The sequence below is a fragment of the Ambystoma mexicanum genome, chromosome 11 (genome assembly GCF_040938575.1).
Source record: "Ambystoma mexicanum isolate Mex_15411 chromosome 11, UKY_AmexF1_1, whole genome shotgun sequence".
Classification (NCBI taxonomy): domain Eukaryota; kingdom Metazoa; phylum Chordata; class Amphibia; order Caudata; family Ambystomatidae; genus Ambystoma; species Ambystoma mexicanum.
This window is the reverse complement of record NC_090934.1, coordinates 825,036,156-825,055,343: the sequence shown is the minus strand read 5'-3', so window position 1 is coordinate 825,055,343 and position 19,188 is coordinate 825,036,156. Positions and strand designations below refer to the sequence as shown.

At 46.4% G+C, this 19,188-nt stretch overlaps 13 non-coding genes across 13 annotated transcripts; all 13 read left to right on the top strand.

The window, feature by feature from the left end:
* Window positions 1-468: 468 nt before the first annotated feature.
* TRNAN-GUU (transfer RNA asparagine (anticodon GUU)) lies at window positions 469-542 on the top strand. Its single transcript has one exon. It is a non-coding gene; the product is annotated as a tRNA-Asn (tRNA).
* Window positions 543-855: 313 nt separating this feature from the next.
* TRNAW-CCA (transfer RNA tryptophan (anticodon CCA)) lies at window positions 856-927 on the top strand. The gene has a single exon. It is a non-coding gene; the product is annotated as a tRNA-Trp (tRNA).
* A 2,166-nt stretch (window positions 928-3,093) lies between these two features.
* On the top strand, window positions 3,094-3,165 carry TRNAW-CCA (transfer RNA tryptophan (anticodon CCA)). The gene has a single exon. It is a non-coding gene; the product is annotated as a tRNA-Trp (tRNA).
* A 1,790-nt stretch (window positions 3,166-4,955) lies between these two features.
* On the top strand, window positions 4,956-5,029 carry TRNAN-GUU (transfer RNA asparagine (anticodon GUU)). Its single transcript has one exon. It is a non-coding gene; the product is annotated as a tRNA-Asn (tRNA).
* Window positions 5,030-5,342: 313 nt separating this feature from the next.
* Window positions 5,343-5,414, top strand: TRNAW-CCA (transfer RNA tryptophan (anticodon CCA)). The gene has a single exon. It is a non-coding gene; the product is annotated as a tRNA-Trp (tRNA).
* A 1,790-nt stretch (window positions 5,415-7,204) lies between these two features.
* TRNAN-GUU (transfer RNA asparagine (anticodon GUU)) lies at window positions 7,205-7,278 on the top strand. Its single transcript has one exon. It is a non-coding gene; the product is annotated as a tRNA-Asn (tRNA).
* A 313-nt stretch (window positions 7,279-7,591) lies between these two features.
* Window positions 7,592-7,663, top strand: TRNAW-CCA (transfer RNA tryptophan (anticodon CCA)). Its single transcript has one exon. It is a non-coding gene; the product is annotated as a tRNA-Trp (tRNA).
* Window positions 7,664-9,453: 1,790 nt separating this feature from the next.
* TRNAN-GUU (transfer RNA asparagine (anticodon GUU)) lies at window positions 9,454-9,527 on the top strand. The gene has a single exon. It is a non-coding gene; the product is annotated as a tRNA-Asn (tRNA).
* A 313-nt stretch (window positions 9,528-9,840) lies between these two features.
* On the top strand, window positions 9,841-9,912 carry TRNAW-CCA (transfer RNA tryptophan (anticodon CCA)). The gene has a single exon. It is a non-coding gene; the product is annotated as a tRNA-Trp (tRNA).
* A 1,790-nt stretch (window positions 9,913-11,702) lies between these two features.
* TRNAN-GUU (transfer RNA asparagine (anticodon GUU)) lies at window positions 11,703-11,776 on the top strand. The gene has a single exon. It is a non-coding gene; the product is annotated as a tRNA-Asn (tRNA).
* A 2,175-nt stretch (window positions 11,777-13,951) lies between these two features.
* TRNAN-GUU (transfer RNA asparagine (anticodon GUU)) lies at window positions 13,952-14,025 on the top strand. Its single transcript has one exon. It is a non-coding gene; the product is annotated as a tRNA-Asn (tRNA).
* Window positions 14,026-15,808: 1,783 nt separating this feature from the next.
* TRNAN-GUU (transfer RNA asparagine (anticodon GUU)) lies at window positions 15,809-15,882 on the top strand. The gene has a single exon. It is a non-coding gene; the product is annotated as a tRNA-Asn (tRNA).
* A 2,174-nt stretch (window positions 15,883-18,056) lies between these two features.
* Window positions 18,057-18,130, top strand: TRNAN-GUU (transfer RNA asparagine (anticodon GUU)). Its single transcript has one exon. It is a non-coding gene; the product is annotated as a tRNA-Asn (tRNA).
* Window positions 18,131-19,188: the final 1,058 nt, after the last annotated feature.

Here is a 19,188-nt window from a genome sequence, read left to right as displayed (position 1 = left end):
AAAAAGTTCAGGTTTTCTGCCAATCAGAAAAAAATAGCAATGCAATCAGGCCAAAGGCAGAACACACATGCCAGTGAGTCTCTGTGGTGCAATAGGTTAGCGCGTTCGGCTGTTAACCGAAAAGACGCTGCTGTTTTTGGCACAAAGACACAGAGTGTTCCACTCAGTAAACCTGAGTCATTTCTCCCGTGTTCTCTGGGTTCAGCCTACTGTCCCCTTTTAACACAAGTGCGCAACTGTGGCTTTATCCTCATAGCAAGTTATGCCTACACAGAGGACATTTGGTGCACTGTTGATGGGCTCTGTCCTCTACTAAATCCCCTGTGTGTGTGGATTAGGGGAGGTAGGGAAGTGCTTGATACCCTGATTTGCTGTGGGAAAAAGAGCTATTTTAGAAATATTTTCAGGTTGCCTGGGAAGCATAAGCAAACAGCACACCAATCAGGCCCCTGTGTAAGAACTGCATGAGTCTCTGTGGCGCAATCGGTTAGCGCGTTCGGCTGTTAACCGAAAGGTTGGTGGTTCAAGCCCACCCAGGGACGGTGCATTTTGGCTCAAAAATTCAGCATGACCAACTATGAACTTCTGTTTACCTCTCGCAGGTCTCGTCTGCTGACGTCCAAAAAATCCAATAAACTGCAAGCAATTCTTCTCGCTTGCTTTAGTTTTTCAAAACTTGCCATTCAATTCATAAACATCAAGACTTCATGGGAAGGGTTTGGCTGCAGCGTGTACGGATGCAGAGAAGGAAGCTATCCTAGCCAGTCTACCTAAAGAAGCAATGAGGCTCTGCAGGTGCATGTACGTCTCCTACCTTTATTCTGTCATCAGACACACCAGGTGGATTGCCACAAGGACCTCGTGGCGCAATGGTAGCGCGTCTGACTCCAGATCAGAAGGTTGCGTGTTCAAATCACGTCGGGGTCATATTTGCTTTTCCCACTCTGAAATACAAAATTGCTCTTCAGTATCTCGTTATTTCAACCTGACTGCATCTTTGTGCTCTGGGCCTAGTTGTTCTGGCGTTTCGAATGTAAGCTTTGCAGCAGGGAAGTATCATATTGACAGACACCCATGAAGGACATGGTCAACCTTTAAAGCAGGCCAATCTCTATGTTTTACTGGATGCAGCAGACGTATTTCCTCTTTACCATCTCTTCAAGTGGGCCTGACTGATGTGCTGTTTTGTGTACGCTACGTGGGCTTTGTAAAGCATACCTCTGCCATTTGCATGGCCTCCTAGCGCTGTCAATATTTTCGTGTAATCGCTGAATGCTGCACTGTCCTGGGAACTCTAGGTGTGACTAAAGGATACATGCTGGGGCCCCGAAAGGGGGTCGGCAGTCTAGTGGCAATGCCCATCACTTTGCAGTTTGGGTTTGTGAGTTCAGGTACCGGTCTGGTGTCGGAAACCAGTAAGCGCCCTCCCAATCAACTGTCGGTCCTGGATTGTGAGGATTTCCCCTTATACTGGTCTCAGTAGACACATTTCCATTTTACTTTTTCACTCTCGCATTGCCTATTTCTCTCTCTCTCATAGATACATTATAGACAAGAGAGACATTGTCAGCGAGAGGGTTGCACAGCACCTTCCCCCATTTCCCTAAGTGCATTGCATGGGGCTCTGGGAGGCGTGCACATTTGTCTGAAACACAAAGATCCACTGGCAATTAAAAGCGTAAGGCCCTGGTTCGCATTTCTTAGAATTTGAGGTGGCACTCAGAGTTGTCTCGGGCGTGACTGTACCTTTCATAGGAGATGTGCTAATCCCCAAACCCTCTTCCTTTGTCCCAGTAATCTGTCCTAGGGCCTCTAGCAAGTTGTTTTCTGAAACAAAGCTTACCTGAACATCCTGTAAAATTGGTAACTTTTCAGTAGCAGTACAGTGAATTATATAGCATTTCTGTTGCGCACAGCATCTAGATCCAAAAATTGCTTACTCTACCCCAGAAACTAGAATTCACCCAGTCAAACAGAGGGATCTATAAAGAGCATGGCAAGTAGTTAACATAAGCTACTTCCCCTAAGTTCTCTTGGTGCACTCTGCTGCCCTCTTTTAACAGAAGAATGCAACTGCAGGTCTTGCTTCTCAGCAAGGTACCTACATATAGAAACCTTGGTGCACTCTTGCTAAATCTGCTGGAATGTGTCTTCTATTGTGCCCAAGGTGGTTGTGTATTTGGGGACTCAGGGAAGCAAGGGAGCAGTCTAATGCACTGTAGTGCTAAGAGAGGCATGGCTTTTTCAGAAAAAAGTTCAGGTTTTCTGCCAATCAGAAAAAAATAGCAATGCAATCAGGCCAAAGGCAGAACACACATGCCAGTGAGTCTCTGTGGCGCAATTGGTTAGCGCGTTCGGCTGTTAACCGAAAAGACGCTGCTGTTTTTGGCACAAAGACACAAAGTGTTCCACTCAGTAAACCTGAGTCATTTCTCCCGTGTTCTCTGGGTTCATCCTACTGTCCCCTTTTAACACAAGTGCGCAACTGTGGCTTTCTCCTCATAGCAAGTTATGCCTACACAGAGGACATTTGGTGCACTGTTGATGGGCTCTGTCCTCTACTAAATCCCCTGTGTTTGTGGATTAGGGGAGGTAGGGAAGTGCTTGATACCCTGATTTGCTGTGGGAAATAGAGCTATTTTAGAAATATTTTCAGGTTGCCTGGGAAGCATAAGCAAACAGCACACCAATCAGGCCCCAGTGTAAGGACTGCATGAGTCTCTGTGGCGCAATCGGTTAGCGCGTTTGGCTGTTAACCGAAAGGTTGGTGGTTCAAGGCCACCCAGGGACGATGCATTTTGGCTCAAAAATTCAGCATGACCAACTATGGACTTCTGTTTACCTCTCGCAGGTCTCGTCTGCTGACGTCCAATAAACTGCAAGCAATTCTTCTCGCTTGCTTTAGTTTTTCAAAACTTGCCATTCAATTCATAAACATCAAGACTTCATGGGAAGGGTTTGGCTGCAGCGTGTACTGATTCACAGAAGGAAGCTATCCTAGCCAGTCCACTTAAAGAAGCAATGAGGCTCTGCAGGTGCATGTACGTCTCCTACCTTTATTCTGTCATCAGACACACCAGGTGGACTGCAAAGGACCTCGTGGCGCAATGGTAGCGCGTCTGACTCCAGATCGGAAGGTTGCGTGTTCAAATCACGTCGGGGTCATGTTTGCTTTTCCCACTCTGAAATACAAAATTGCTCTTCAGTATCTCGGTATTTCAACCTGACTGCATCTTTGTGCTCTGGGCCTAGTTGTTCTGGCGTTTCGAATGTAAGCTTTGCAGCAGGGAAGTATCATATTGACAGACACCCATGAAGGACATGGTCAACCTTTAAAGCAGGCCAATCTCCATGTTTTACTGGATGCAGCAGAAGTATTTCCTCTTTACCATCTCTTCAAGTGGGCCTGACTGATGTGCTGTTTTGTGCACGCTACGTGGGCTTTGTAAAGCATACCTCTGCCATTTGCATGGCCTCCTAGCGCTGTCAATATTTTCGTGTAAACGCTGAATGCTGCACTGTTCTGGGAACTCTAGGTGTGACTAAAGGATATATGCTGGGGCCCCGAAAGGGGGTCGGCAGTCTAGTGGCAATGGGCATCACTTTGCAGTTTGGGTTTGTAAGTTCAGGTACCGGTCTGGTGTCGGAAAACTGTAAGCGTCCTCCCAATCAACTGTCGGTCCTGGATTGTGAGGATTTCCCCTTATACTGGTCTCAGTAGACACATTTCCATTTTACTTTTTCACTCTCGCATTGCCTATTTCTCTCTCTCTCATAGATACATTATAGACAAGAGAGACATTGTCAGCGAGAGGGTTGCACAGCACCTTCCCCCATTTCCCTAAGTGCATTGCATGGGGCTCTGGGAGGCGTGCACATTTGTCTGAAACACAAAGATCCACTGGCAATAAAAAGCGTAAGACCCCAGTTCGCATTTCTTAGAATTTGAGGAGGCACTCAGAGTTGTCTCGGGCGTGACTGTACCTTTCATAGGAGATGTGCTAATCCCCAAACCCTCTTCCATTGTCCCAGTAATCTGTCCTAGGGCCTCTAGCAAGTTGTTTTCTGAAACAAAGCTTACCTGAACATCCTGTAAAATTGGTAACTTTTCAGTAGCAGTACAGTGCAGTATATAGCATTCCTGTTGCGCACAGCATCTAGATCCAAAAATTGCTTATTCTACCCCAGAAATTAGAATTCACCCAGTCAAACAGAGGGATCTATAAAGAGCATGGCAAGTAGTTAACATAAGCTACTTCCCCCAAGTTCTCTTGGTGCACTCTGCTGCCCTCTTTTAACAGAAGAATGCAACTGCAGGTCTTGCTTCTCAGCAAGGTACCTACATATAGAAACCTTGGTGCACTCTTGCTAAATCTGCTGGAATGTGTCTTCTATTGTGCCCAAGGTGGTTGTGCATTTGGGGACTCAGGGAAGCAAGGGAGCAGTCTAATGCACTGCAGTGCTAAGAAAGGCATTCCTTTTTCAGAAAAAAGTTCAGGTTTTCTGCCAATCAGAAAAAAATAAGAATGCAATCAGGATAAAGGCAGAAAACACATGTCAGTGAGTCTCTGTGGCGCAAATGGTTAGCGCGTTCGGCTGTTAACCGAAAAGACGCTGCTGTTTTTGGCACAAAGACACAGAGTGTTCCACTTAGTAATCCTGAGTCATTTCTCCCGTGTTCTCTGGGTTCAGCCTACTGTCCCCTTTTAACACAAGTGCGCAACTGTGGCTTTCTCCTCATAGCAAGTTATGCCTACACAGAGGAAATTTGGTGCACTGTTGATGGGCTCTGTCCTCTACTAAATCCCCTGTGTTTGTGGATTAGGGGAGGTAGGGAAGTGCTTGATACCCTGATTTGCTGTGGGAAATAGAGCTATTTTAGAAATATTTTCAGGTTGCCTGGGAAGCATAAGCAAACAGCACACCAACCAGGCCCCAGTGTAAGCACTGTATGAGTCTCTGTGGCGCAATCGGTTAGCGCGTTCGGCTGTTAATCGAAAGGTTGGTGGTTCAAGCCCACCCAGGGACGATGCATTTTGGCTCAAAAATTCAGCATGACCAACTATGAACTTCTGTTTACCTCTCGCAGGTCTCGTCTGCTGACGTCCAAAAAATCCAATAAACTGCAAGCAATTCTTCTCGCTTGCTTTAGTTTTTCAAAACTTGCCATTCAATTCATAAACATCAAGACTTCATGGGAAGGGTTTGGCTGCAGCGTGTACTGATGCACAGAAGGAAGCTATCCTAGCCAGTCTACTTAAATAAGCAATGAGGCTTTGCAGGTGCATGTACGTCTCCTACCTTTATTCTGTCATCAGACACACCAGGTGGACTGCCACAAGGACCTCGTGGCGCAATGGTAGCGCGTCTGACTCCAGATCAGACGGTTGCGTGTTCAAATCACGTCGGGGTCATATTTGCTTTTCCCACTCTGAAATATAAAATTGCTCTTCAGTATCTCGTTATTTCAACCTGACTGCATCTTTGTGCTCTGGGCCTAGTTGTTCTGGCGTTTCAAATGTAAGCTTTGCAGCAGGGAAGTATCATATTGACAGACACCCATGAAGGACATGGTCAACCTTTAAAGCAGGCCAATCTCTATGTTTTACTGGATGCAGCAGAAGTATTTCCTCTTTACCATCTCTTCAAGTGGGCCTGACTGATGTGCTGTTTTGTGCACGCTACGTGGGCTTTGTAAAGCATACCTCTGCCATTTGCATGGCCTCCTAGCGCTGTCAATATTTTCGTGTAATCGCTGAATGCTGCACTGTCCTGGGAACTCTAAGTGTGACTAAAGGATATATACTGGGGCCCCGAAAGGGGGTCGGCAGTCTAGTGGCAATGCCCATCACTTTGCAGTTTGGGTTTGTGAGTTCAGGTACCGGTCTGGTGTCGGAAACCTGTAAGCGCCCTCCCAATCAACTGTCGGTCCTGGATTGTGAGGATTTCCCCTTATACTGGTCTCAGTAGACACATTTCCATTTTACTTTTTCACTCTCGCATTGCCTATTTCTCTCTCTCTCATAGATACATTATAGACAAGAGAGACATTGTCAGCGAGAGGGTTGCACAGCACCTTCCCCCATTTCCCTAAGTGCATTGCAAGGGGCTCTGGGAGGCGTGCACATTAGTCTGAAACACAAAGATCCACTGGCAATAAAAAGCGTAGGACCCCAGTTCGCATTTCTTAGAATTTGAGGAGGCACTCAGAGTTGTCTCGGGCGTGACTGTACCTTTCATAGGAGATGTGCTAATCCCCAAACCCTCTTCCTTTGTCCCAGTAATCTGTCCTAGGACCTCTAGCAAGTTGTTTTCTGAAACAAAGCTTACCTGAACATCCTGTAAAATTGATAACTTTTCAGTAGCAGTACAGTGCAGTATATAGCATTCCTGTTGCGCACAGCATCTAGATCCAAAAATTGCTTATTCTACCCCAGAAATTAGAATTCACCCAGTCAAACAGAGGGATCTATAAAGAGCATGGCAAGTAGTTAACATAAGCTACTTCCCCCAAGTTCTCTTGGTGCACTCTGCTGCCCTCTTTTAACAGAAGAATGCAACTGCAGGTCTTGCTTCTCAGCAAGGTACCTACATATAGAAACCTTGTTGCACTCTTGCTAAATCTGCTGGAATGTGTCTTCTATTGTGCCCAAGGTGGTTGTGTATTTGGGGACTCAGGGAAGCAAGGGAGCAGTCTAATGCACTGCAGTGCTAAGGGAGGCATGCCTTTTTCAGAAAAAAGTTCAGGTTTTCTGCCAATCAGAAAAAAATAGCAATGCAATCAGGCCAAAGGCAGAACACACATGCCAGTGAGTCTCTGTGGCGCAATTGGTTAGCGCGTTCGGCTGTTAACCGAAAAGACGCTGCTGTTTTTGGCACAAAGACACAGAGTGTTCCACTCAGTAAACCTGAGTCATTTCTCCCGTGTTCTCTCGGTTCAGCCTACTGTCCCCTTTTAACACAAGTGCGCAACTGTGGCTTTCTCCTCATAGCAAGTTATGCCTACACAGAGGACATTTGGTGCACTGTTGATGGGCTCTGTCCTCTACTAAATCCCCTATGTTAGTGGATTAGTGGAGGTAGGGAAGTGCTTGATACCCTGATTTGCTGTGGGAAATAGAGCTATTTTAGAAATATTTTCAGGTTGCCTGGGAAGCATAAGCAAACAGCACACCAATCAGGCCCCAGTGTAAGCACTGCATGAGTCTCTGTGGCGCAATCGGTTAGCGCGTTCGGCTGTTAACCGAAAGGTTGGTGGTTCAAGCCCACCCAGGGACGATGCATTTTGGCTCAAAAATTCAGCATGACCAACTATGAACTTCTGTTTACCTCTCGCAGGTCTCGTCTGCTGACGTCCAAAAAATCCAATAAACTGCAAGCAATTCTTCTCGCTTGCTTTAGTTTTTCAAAACTTGCCATTCAATTCATAAACATCAAGACTTCATGGGAAGGGTTTGGCTGCAGCGTGTACTGATGCACAGAAGGAAGCTATCCTAGCCAGTCTACTTAAAGAAGCAATGAGGCTCTGCAGGTGCATGTACGTCTCCTACCTTTATTCTGTCATCAGACACACCAGGTGGATTGCCACAAGGACCTCGTGGCGCAATGGTAGCGCGTCTGACTCCAGATCAGAAGGTTGCGTGTTCAAATCACGTCGGGGTCATATTTGCTTTTCCCACTCTGAAATACAAAATTGCTCTTCAGTATCTCGTTATTTCAACCTGACTGCATCTTTGTGCTCTCGGCCTAGTTGTTCTGGCGTTTCGAATGTAAGCTTTGCAGCAGGGAAGTATCATATTGACAGACACCCATGAAGGACATGGTCAACCTTTAAAGCAGGCCAATCTCTATGTTTTACTGGATGCAGCAGAAGTATTTCCTCTTTACCATCTCTTCAAGTGGGCCTGACTGATGTGCTGTTTTGTGCACGCTACGTGGGCTTTGTAAAGCATACCTCTGCCATTTGCATGGCCTCCTAGCGCTGTCAATATTTTCGTGTAATCGCTGAATGCTGCACTGTCCTGGGAACTCTAGGTGTGACTAAAGGATATATGCTGGGGCCCCGAAAGGGGGTCGGCAGTCTAGTGGCAATGGGCATCACTTTGCAGTTTGGGTTTGTGAGCTCAGGTACCGGTCTGGTGTCGGAAACCTGTAAGCGCCCTCCCAATCAACTGTCGGTCCTGGATTGTGAGGATTTCCCCTTATACTGGTCTCAGTAGACACATTTCCATTTTACTTTTTCACTCTCGCATTGCCTATTTCTCTCTCTCTCATAGATACATTATAGACAAGAGAGACATTGTCAGCGAGAGGGTTGCACAGCACCTTCCCCCATTTCCCTAAGTGCATTGCATGGGGCTCTGGGAGGCGTGCACATTTGTCTGAAACACAAAGATCCACTGGCAATAAAAGGCGTAGGACCCTAGTTTGCATTTCTTAGAATTTGAGGTGACACTCAGAGTTGTCTCGGGCGTGACTGTACCTTTCATAGGAGATGTGCTAATCCCCAAACCCTCTTCCTTTGTCCCAGTAATCTGTCTTAGTGCCTCTAGCAAGTTGTTTTCTGAAACAAAGCTTACCTGAACATCCTGTAAAATTGGTAACTTTTCAGTAGCAGTACAGTGCAGTATATAGCATTCCTGTTGCGCACAGCATCTAGATCCAAAAATTGCTTACTCTACCCCAGAAATTAGAATTCACCCAGTCAAACAGAGGGATCTATAAAGAGCATGGCAAGTAGTTAACATAAGCTACTTCCCCCAAGTTCTCTTGGTGCACTCTGCTGCCATCTTTTAACAGAAGAATGCAACTGCAGGTCTTGCTTCTCAGAAAGGTACCTACATATAGAAACCTTGGTGCACTCTTGCTAAATCTGCTGGAATGTGTCTTCTATTGTGCCCAAGGTGGTTGTGTATTTGGCGACTCAGGGAAGCAAGGGAGCAGTCTAATGCACTGCAGTGCTAAGAGAGGCATGCCTTTTTCAGAAAAAAGTTCAGGTTTTCTGCCAATCAGAAAAAAATAGCAATGCAATCAGGCCAAAGGCAGAACACACATGCCAGTGAGTCTCTGTGGCGCAATTGGTTAGCGCGTTCGGCTGTTAACCGAAAAGACGCTGCTGTTTTTGGCACAAAGACACAGAGTGTTCCACTCAGTAAACCTGAGTCATTTCTCCCGTGTTCTCTGGGTTCAGCCTACTGTCCCCTTTTAACACAAGTGCGCAACTGTGGCTTTCTCCTCATAGCAAGTTATGCCTACACAAAGGACATTTGGTGCACTGTTGATGGGCTCTGTCCTCTACTAAATCCCCTGTGTTTGTGGATTACGGGAGGTAGGGAAGTGCTTGATACCCTGATTTGCTGTGGGAAATAGAGCTATTTTAGAAATATTTTCAGGTTCCCTGGGAAGCATAAGCAAACAGCACACCAATCAGGCCCCAGTGTAAGCACTGCATGAGTCTCTGTGGCGCAATCGGTTAGCGCGTTAGGCTGTTAACCGAAAGGTTGGTGGTTCAAGCCCACCCAGGGACGATGCATTTTGGCTCAAAAATTCAGCATGACCAACTATGAACTTCTGTTTACCTCTCGCAGGTCTCGTCTGCTGACGTCCAAAAAATCCAATAAACTGCAAGCAATTCTTCTCGCTTGCTTTAGTTTTTCAAAACTTGCCATTCAATTCATAAACATCAAGACTTCATGGGAAGGGTTTGGCTGCAGTGTGTACTGATGCACAGAAGGAAGCTATCCTAGCCAGTCTACCTAAAGAAGCAATGAGGCTCTGCAGGTGCATGTACGTCTCCTACCTTTATTCTGTCATCAGACTACCCAGGTGGACTGCCACAAGGACCTCGTGGCGCAATGGTAGCGCATCTGACTCCAGATCAGAAGGTTGTGTGTTCAAATCACGTCGGAGTCATACTTCCTTTTCCCACTCTGAAATACAAAATTGCTCTTCAGTATCTCGTTATTTCAACCTGACTGCATCTTTGTGCTCTGGGCCTAGTTGTTCTGGCGTTTCGAATGTAAACTTTGCAGCAGGGAAGTATCATATTGACAGACACCCATGAAGGACATGGTCAACCTTTAAAGCAGGGCAATCTCTATGTTTTACTGGATGCAGCAGAAGTATTTCCTCTTTACCATCTCTTCAAGTGGGCCTGACTGATGTGCTGTTTTGTGCACGCTACGTGGGCTTTGTAAAGCATACCTCTGCCATTTGCATGGCCTCCTAGCGCTGTCAATATTTTCGTGTAATCGCTGAATGCTGCAGTGTCCTGGGAACTCTAGGTGTGACTAAAGGATATATGTTGGGGCCCCGAAAGGGGGTCGGCAGTCTAGTGGCAATGGGCATCACTTTGTAGTTTGGGTTTGTGAGTTCAGGTACCGGTCTGGTGTCGGAAACCTGTAAGCGCCCTCCCAATCAACTGTCGGTCCTGGATTGTGAGGATTTCCCCTTATACTGGTCTCAGTAGACACATTTCCATTTTACTTTTTCACTCTCGCATTGCCTATTTCTCTCTCTCTCATAGATACATTATAGACAAGAGAGACATTGTCAGCGAGAGGGCTTCACAGCACCTTCCCCCATTTCCCTAAGTGCATTGCATGGGGCTCTGGGAGGCGTGCACATTTGTCTGAAACACAAAGATCCACTGGCAATAAAAGGCGTAGGACCCCAGTTCGCATTTCTTAGAATTTGAGGAGGCACTCAGAGTTGTCTCGGGCGTGACTGTACCTTTCATAGGAGATGTGCTAATCCCCAAACCCTCTTCCTTTGTCCCAGTAATCTGTCCTAGGGCCTCTAGCAAGTTGTTTTCTGAAACAAAGCTTACCTGAACATCCTGTAAAATTGGTAACTTTTCAGTAGCAGTACAGTGCAGTATATAGCATTCCTGTTGCGCACAGCATCTAGATCCAAAAATTGCTTACTCTACCCCAGAAATTAGAATTCACCCAGTCAAACAGAGGGATCTATAAAGAGCATGGCAAGTAGTTAACATAAGCTACTTCCCCCAAGTTCTCTTGGTGCACTCTGCTGCCCTCTTTTAACAGAAGAATGCAACTGCAGGTCTTGCTTCTCAGCAAGGTACCTACATATAGAATCCTTGGTGCACTCTTGCTAAATCTGCTGGAATGTGTCTTCTATTGTGCCCAAGGTGGTTGTGTATTTGGGGACTCAGGGAAGCAAGGGAGCAGTCTAATGCACTGCAGTGCTAAGAGAGGCATGCCTTTTTCAGAAAAAAGTTCAGGTTTTCTGCCAATCAGAAAAAAATAGCAATGCAATCAGGCCAAAGGCAGAACACACATGCCAGTGAGTCTCTGTGGCGCAATTGGTTAGCGCGTTCGGCTGTTAACCGAAAAGACGCTGCTGTTTTGGGCACAAAGACACAGAGTGTTCCACTCAGTAAACCTGAGTCATTTCTCCCGTGTTCTCTGGGTTCAGCCTACTGTCCCCTTTTAACACAAGTGCGCAACTGTGGCTTTCTCCTCATAGCAAGTTATGCCTACACAGAGGGCATTTGGTGCACTGTTGATGGGCTCTGTCCTCTACTAAATCCCCTGTGTTTGTGGATTACGGGAGGTAGGAAAGTGCTTGATACCCTGATTTGCTGTTGGAAATAGAGCTATTTTAGAAATATTTTCAGGTTGCCTGGGAAGCATAAGCAAACAGCACACCAATCAGGCCCCAGTGTAAGCACTGCATGAGTCTCTGTGGCGCAATCGGTTAGCGCGTTCGGCTGTTAACCGAAAGGTTGGTGGTTCAAGCCCACCCAGGGACGATGCATTTTGGCTCAAAAATTCAGCATGACCAACTATGAACTTCTGTTTACCTCTCGCAGGTCTCGTCTGCTGACGTCCAAAAAATCCAATAAACTGTAAGCAATTCTTCTCGCTTGCTTTAGTTTTTCAAAACTTGCCATTCAATTCATAAACATCAAGACTTCATGGGAAGGGTTTGGCTTCAGCGTGTACTGATGCACAGAAGGAAGCTATCCTAGCCAGTCTACTTAAAGAAGCAATGAGGCTCTGCAGGTGCATGTACGTCTCCTACCTTTATTCTGTCATCAGACACACCAGGTGAACTGCCGCAAGGACCTCGTGGCGCAATGGTAGCGAGTCTGACTCCAGATCAGAAGGTTTCGTGTTCAAATCACGTCGGGGGCATATTTGCTTTTCCCACTCTGAAATATAAAATTGCTCTTCAGTATCTCGTTATTTCAACCTGACTGCATCTTTGTGCTCTGGGCCTAGTTGTTCTGGCATTTCGAATGTAAGCTTTGCAGCAGGGAAGTATCATATTGACAGACACCCATGAAGGACATGGTCAACATTTAAAGCAGGCCAATCTCTATGTTTTACTGGATGCAGCAGAAGTATTTCCTCTTTACCATCTTTTCAAGTGGGCCTGACTGATGTGCTGTTTTGTGCACGCTACGTGGGCTTTGTAAAGCATACCTTTGCCATTTGCATGGCCTCCTAGCGCTGTCAATATTTTCGTGTAATCGCTGAATGCTGCACTGTCCTGGGAACTCTAGGTGTGACTAAAGGATATATGCTGGGGCCCCGAAAGGGGGTCGGCAGTCTAGTGGCAATGCCCATCACTTTGCAGTTTGGGTTTGTGAGTTCAGGTACCGGTCTGGTGTCGGAAACCTGTAAGCGCCCTCCCAATCAACTGTCAGTCCTGGATTGTGAGGATTTCCCCTTATACTGGTCTCAGTAGACACATTTCCATTTTACTTTTTCACTCTCGCATTGCCTATTTCTCTCTCTCTCATAGATACATTATAGACAAGAGAGACATTGTCAGCGAGAGGGCTTCACAGCACCTTCCCCCATTTCCCTAAGTGCATTGCATGGGGCTCTGGTAGGCGTGCACATTTGTCTGAAACACAAAGATCCACTGGCAATAAAAGGCGTAGGACCCCAGTTCGCATTTCTTAGAATTTGAGGAGGCACTCAGAGTTGTCTCGGGCGTGACTGTACCTTTCATAGGAGATGTGCTAATCCCCAAACCCTCTTCCTTTGTCCCAGTAATCTGTCCTAGGGCCTCTAGCAAGTTGTTTTCTGAAACAAAGCTTACCTGAACATCCTGTAAAATTGGTAACTTTTCAGTAGCAGTACAGTGCAGTATATAGCATTCCTGTTGCGCACAGCATCTAGATCCAAAAATTGCTTACTCTACCCCAGAAATTAGAATTCACCCAGTCAAACAGAGGGATCTATAAAGATCATGGCAAGTAGTTAACATAAGCTACTTCCCCCAAGTTCTCTTGGTGCACTCTGCTGCCCTCTTTTAACAGAAGAATGCAACTGCAGGTCTTGCTTCTCAGCAAGGTACCTACATATAGAAACCTTGGTGCACTCTTGCTAAATCTGCTGGAATGTGTCTTCTATTGTGCCCAAGGTGGTTGTGTATTTGGGGACTCAGGGAAGCAAGGGAGCAGTCTAATGCACTGCAGTGCTAAGAGAGGCATGCCTTTTTCAGAAAAAAGTTCAGGTTTTCTGCCAATCAGAAAAAAATAGCAATGCAATCAGGCCAAAGGCAGAACACACATGCCAGTGAGTCTCTGTGGCACAATTGGTTAGCGCGTTCGGCTGTTAACCGAAAAGACGCTGCTGTTTTGGGCACAAAGACACAGAGTGTTCCACTCAGTAAACCTGAGTCATTTCTCCCGTGTTCTCTGGGTTCAGCCTACTGTCCCCTTTTAACACAAGTGCGCAACTGTGGCTTTCTCCTCATAGCAAGTTATGCCTACACAGAGGGCATTTGGTGCACTGTTGATGGGCTCTGTCCTCTACTAAATCCCCTGTGTTTGTGGATTACGGGAGGTAGGGAAGTGCTTGATACCCTGATTTGCTGTTGGAAATAGAGCTATTTTAGAAATATTTTCAGGTTGCCTGGGAAGCATAAGCAAACAGCACACCAATCAGGCCCCAGTGTAAGCACTGCATGAGTCTCTGTTGCGCAATCGGTTAGCGCGTTCGGCTGTTAACCGAAAGGTTGGTGGTTCAAGCCCACCCAGGGACGATGCATTTTGGCTCAAAAATTCAGCATGACCAACTATGAACTTCTGTTTACCTCTCGCAGGTCTCGTCTGCTGACGTCCAAAAAATCCAATAAACTGCAAGCAATTCTTCTCGCTTGCTTTAGTTTTTCAAAACTTGCCATTCAATTCATAAACATCAAGACTTCATGGGAAGGGTTTGGCTGCAGCGTGTACTGATGCACAGAAGGAAGCTATCCTAGCCAGTCTACTTAAAGAAGCAATGAGGCTCTGCAGGTCCATGTACGTCTCCTACCTTTATTCTGTCATCAGACACACCAGGTGGACTGCCACAAGGACCTCGTGGCGCAATGGTAGCACGTCTGACTCCAGGTCAGAAGATTGCGTGTTCAAATCACGTCGGGGTCATATTTGCTTTTCCCACTCTGAAATACAAAATTGCTCTTCAGTATCTCGTTTTTCAACCTGACTGCATCTTTGTGCTCTGGGCCTAGTTGTTCTGGCGTTTCGAATGTAAGCTTTGCAGCAGGGAAGTATCATATTGACAGACACCCATGAAGAACATGGTCAACCTTTAAAGCAGGCCAATCTCTATGTTTTACTGGATGCAGCAGAAGTATTTCCTCTTTACCATCTCTTCAAGTGGGCCTGACTGATGTGCTGTTTTGTGCACGCTACGTGGGCTTTGTAAAGCATACCTCTGCCATTTGCATGGCCTCCTAGCGCTGTCAATATTTGCGTGTAATCGCTGAATGCTGCAGTGTCCTGGGAACTCTAGGTGTGACTAAAGGATATATGTTGGGGCCCCGAAAGGGGGTTGGCAGTCTAGTGGCAATGGGCATCACTTTGTAGTTTGGGTTTGTGAGTTCAGGTACCGGTCTGGTGTCAGAAAACTGTAAGCGCCCTCCCAATCAACTGTCGGTCCTGGATTGTGAGGATTTCCCCTTATACTGGTCTCAGTAGACACATTTCCATTTTACTTTTTCACTCTCGCATTGCCTATTTCTCTCTCTCTCATAGATACATTATAGACAAGAGAGACATTGTCAGCGAGAGGGTTGCACATCACCTTCCCCCATTTCCCTAAGTGCATTGCATGGGGCTCTGGGAGGCGTGCACATTTGTCTGAAACACAAAGATCCACTGGCAATAAAAGGCGTAGGACCCCAGTTCGCATTTCTTAGAATTTGAGGAGGCACTCAGAGTTGTCTCGGGCGTGACTGTACCTTTCATAGGAGATGTGCTAATCCCCAAACCCTCTTCCTTTGTCCCAGTAATCTGTCCTAGGGCCTCTAGCAAGTTGTTTTCTGAAACAAAGCTTACCTGAACATCCTGTAAAATTGGTAACTTTTCAGTAGCAGTACAGTGCAGTATATAGCATTCCTGTTGCGCACAGCATCTAGATCCAAAAATTGCTTACTCTACCCCAGAAATTAGAATTCACCCAGTCAAACAGAGGGATCTATAAAGAGCATGGCAAGTAGTTAACATAAGCTACTTCCCCCAAGTTCTCTTGGTGCACTCTGCTGCCCTCTTTTAACAGAAGAATGCAACTGCAGGTCTTGCTTCTCAGCAAGGTACCTACATATAGAATCCTTGGTGCACTCTTGCTAAATCTGCTGGAATGTGTCTTCTATTGTGCCCAAGGTGGTTGTGTATTTGGGGACTCAGGGAAGCAAGGGAGCAGTCTAATGCACTGCAGTGCTAAGAGAGGCATGCCTTTTTCAGAAAAAAGTTCAGGTTTTCTGCCAATCAGAAAAAAATAGCAATGCAATCAGGCCAAAGGCAGAACACACATGCCAGTGAGTCTCTGTGGCGCAATCGGTTAGCGCGTTCGGCTGTTAACCGAAAGGTTGGTGGTTCAAGCCCACCCAGGGACGATGCATTTTGGCTCAAAAATTCAGCATGACCAACTATGAACTTCTGTTTACCTCTCGCAGGTCTCGTCTGGTGACGTCCAAAAAATCCAATAAACTGCAAGCAATTCTTCTCGCTTGCTTTAGTTTTTCAAAACTTGCCATTCAATTCATAAACATCAAGACTTCATGCGAAGGGTTTGGCTGCAGCGTGTACTGATGCACAGAAGGAAGCTATCCTAGCCAGTCTACTTAAAGAAGCAATGAGGCTCTGCAGGTCCATGTACGTCTCCTACCTTTATTCTGTCATCAGACACACCAGGTGGACTGCCACAAGGACCTCGTGGCGCAATGGTAGCACGTCTGACTCCAGGTCAGAAGATTGCGTGTTCAAATCACGTCGGGGTCATATTTGCTTTTCCCACTCTGAAATACAAAATTGCTCTTCAGTATCTCGTTTTTCAACCTGACTGCATCTTTGTGCTCTGGGCCTAGTTGTTCTGGCGTTTCGAATGTAAGCTTTGCAGCAGGGAAGTATCATATTGACAGACACCCATGAAGAACATGGTCAACCTTTAAAGCAGGCCAATCTCTATGTTTTACTGGATGCAGCAGAAGTATTTCCTCTTTACCATCTCTTCAAGTGGGCCTGACTGATGTGCTGTTTTGTGCACGCTACGTGGGCTTTGTAAAGCATACCTCTGCCATTTGCATGGCCTCCTAGCGCTGTCAATATTTGCGTGTAATCGCTGAATGCTGCAGTGTCCTGGGAACTCTAGGTGTGACTAAAGGATATATGTTGGGGCCCCGAAAGGGGGTTGGCAGTCTAGTGGCAATGGGCATCACTTTGTAGTTTGGGTTTGTGAGTTCAGGTACCGGTCTGGTGTCAGAAAACTGTAAGCGCCCTCCCAATCAACTGTCGGTCCTGGATTGTGAGGATTTCCCCTTATACTGGTCTCAGTAGACACATTTCCATTTTACTTTTTCACTCTCGCATTGCCTATTTCTCTCTCTCTCATAGATACATTATAGACAAGAGAGACATTGTCAGCGAGAGGGTTGCACATCACATTCCCCCATTTCCCTAAGTGCATTGCATGGGGCTCTGGGAGGCGTGCACATTTGTCTGAAACACAAAGATCCACTGGCAATAAAAGGCGTAGGACCCCAGTTCGCATTTCTTAGAATTTGAGGAGGCACTCAGAGTTGTCTCGGGCGTGACTGTACCTTTCATAGGAGATGTGCTAATCCCCAAACCCTCTTCCTTTGTCCCAGTAATCTGTCCTAGGGCCTCTAGCAAGTTGTTTTCTGAAACAAAGCTTACCTGAACATCCTGTAAAATTGGTAACTTTTCAGTAGCAGTACAGTGCAGTATATAGCATTCCTGTTGCGCACAGCATCTAGATCCAAAAATTGCTTACTCTACCCAAGAAATTAGAATTCACCCAGTCAAACAGAGGGATCTATAAAGAGCATGGCAAGTAGTTAACATAAGCTACTTCCCCCAAGTTCTCTTGGTGCACTCTGCTGCCCTCTTTTAACAGAAGAATGCAACTGCAGGTCTTGCTTCTCAGCAAGGTACCTACATATAGAATCCTTGGTGCACTCTTGCTAAATCTGCTGGAATGTGTCTTCTATTGTGCCCAAGGTGGTTGTGTATTTGGGGACTCAGGGAAGCAAGGGAGCAGTCTAATGCACTGCAGTGCTAAGAGAGGCATGCCTTTTTCAGAAAAAAGTTCAGGTTTTCTGCCAATCAGAAAAAAATAGCAATGCAATCAGGCCAAAGGCAGAACACACATGCCAGTGAGTCTCTGTGGCGCAATTGGTTAGCGCGTTCGGCTGTTAACCGAAAAGACGCTGCTGTTTTGGGCACAAAGACACAGAGTGTTCCACTCAGTAAACCTGAGTCATTTCTCCCGTGTTCTCTGGGTTCAGCCTACTGTCCCCTTTTAACACAAGTGCGCAACTGTGGCTTTCTCCTCATAGCAAGTTATGCCTACACAGAGGGCATTTGGTGCACTGTTGATGGGCTCTGTCCTCTACTAAATCCCCTGTGTTTGTGGATTACGGGAGGTAGGGAAGTGCTTGATACCCTGATTTGCTGTTGGAAATAGAGCTATTTTAGAAATATTTTCAGGTTGCCTGGGAAGCATAAGCAAACAGCACACCAATCAGGCCCCAGTGTAAGCACTGCATGAGTCTCTGTGGCGCAATCGGTTAGCGCGTTCGGCTGTTAACCGAAAGGTTGGTGGTTCAAGCCCACCCAGGGACGATGCATTTTGGCTCAAAAATTCAGCATGGCCAACTATGAACTTCTGTTTACCTCTCGCAGGTCTCGTCTGCTGACGTCCAAAAAATCCAATAAACTGCAAGCAATTCTTCTCGCTTGCTTTAGTTTTTCAAAACTTGCCATTCAATTCATAAACATCAAGACTTCATGGGAAGGGTTTGGCTGCAGCGTGTACTGATGCACAGAAGGAAGCTATCCTAGCCAGTCTACTTAAAGAAGCAATGAGGCTCTGCAGGTGCATGTACGTCTCCTACCTTTATTCTGTCATCAGACACACCAGGTGAACTGCCGCAAGGACCTCGTGGCGCAATAGTAGCACGTCTGACTCCAGATCAGAAGGTTTCGTGTTCAAATCACGTCGGGGGCATATTTGCTTTTCCCACTCTGAAATATAAAATTGCTCTTCAGTATCTCGTTATTTCAACCTGACTGCATCTTTGTGCTCTGGGCCTAGTTGTTCTGGCATTTCGAATGTAAGCTTTGCAGCAGGGAAGTATCATATTGACAGACACCCATGAAGGACATGGTCAACCTTTAAAGCAGGCCAATCTCTATGTTTTACTGGATGCAGCAGAAGTATTTCCTCTTTACCATCTCTTCAAGTGGGCCTGACTGATGTGCTGTTTTGTGCACGCTACGTGGGCTTTGTAAAGCATACCTCTGCCATTTGCATGGCCTCCTAGCGCTGTGAAGTGGGAGAATGGAAGACCAGGCTCCCGTCCTTCACCTCTCGCGCTTGGCCTAGAGGGTCACGGCCCAGACACCCGCCGCGAGAAGAGTTTGTCCATTTACCAGACGACCAGGTACCCTGGTACAGGAACATACGGATGTGTCCATCTGCCTGCCCAACAGCCCGCACTGGCCATGCCGACACCTGCGGTTCGGATCAGCTAGACTAAAATCCACACGTCGTTAGAGATGCCATGACGACCTAGACAACGGGAAGCACTTCTGTACAAATATACACACTGAACATTTCCACACCAATCTACACGAAGAACATACTCAGTGCTCTGACGTAGGCGACAGGCATATTCACG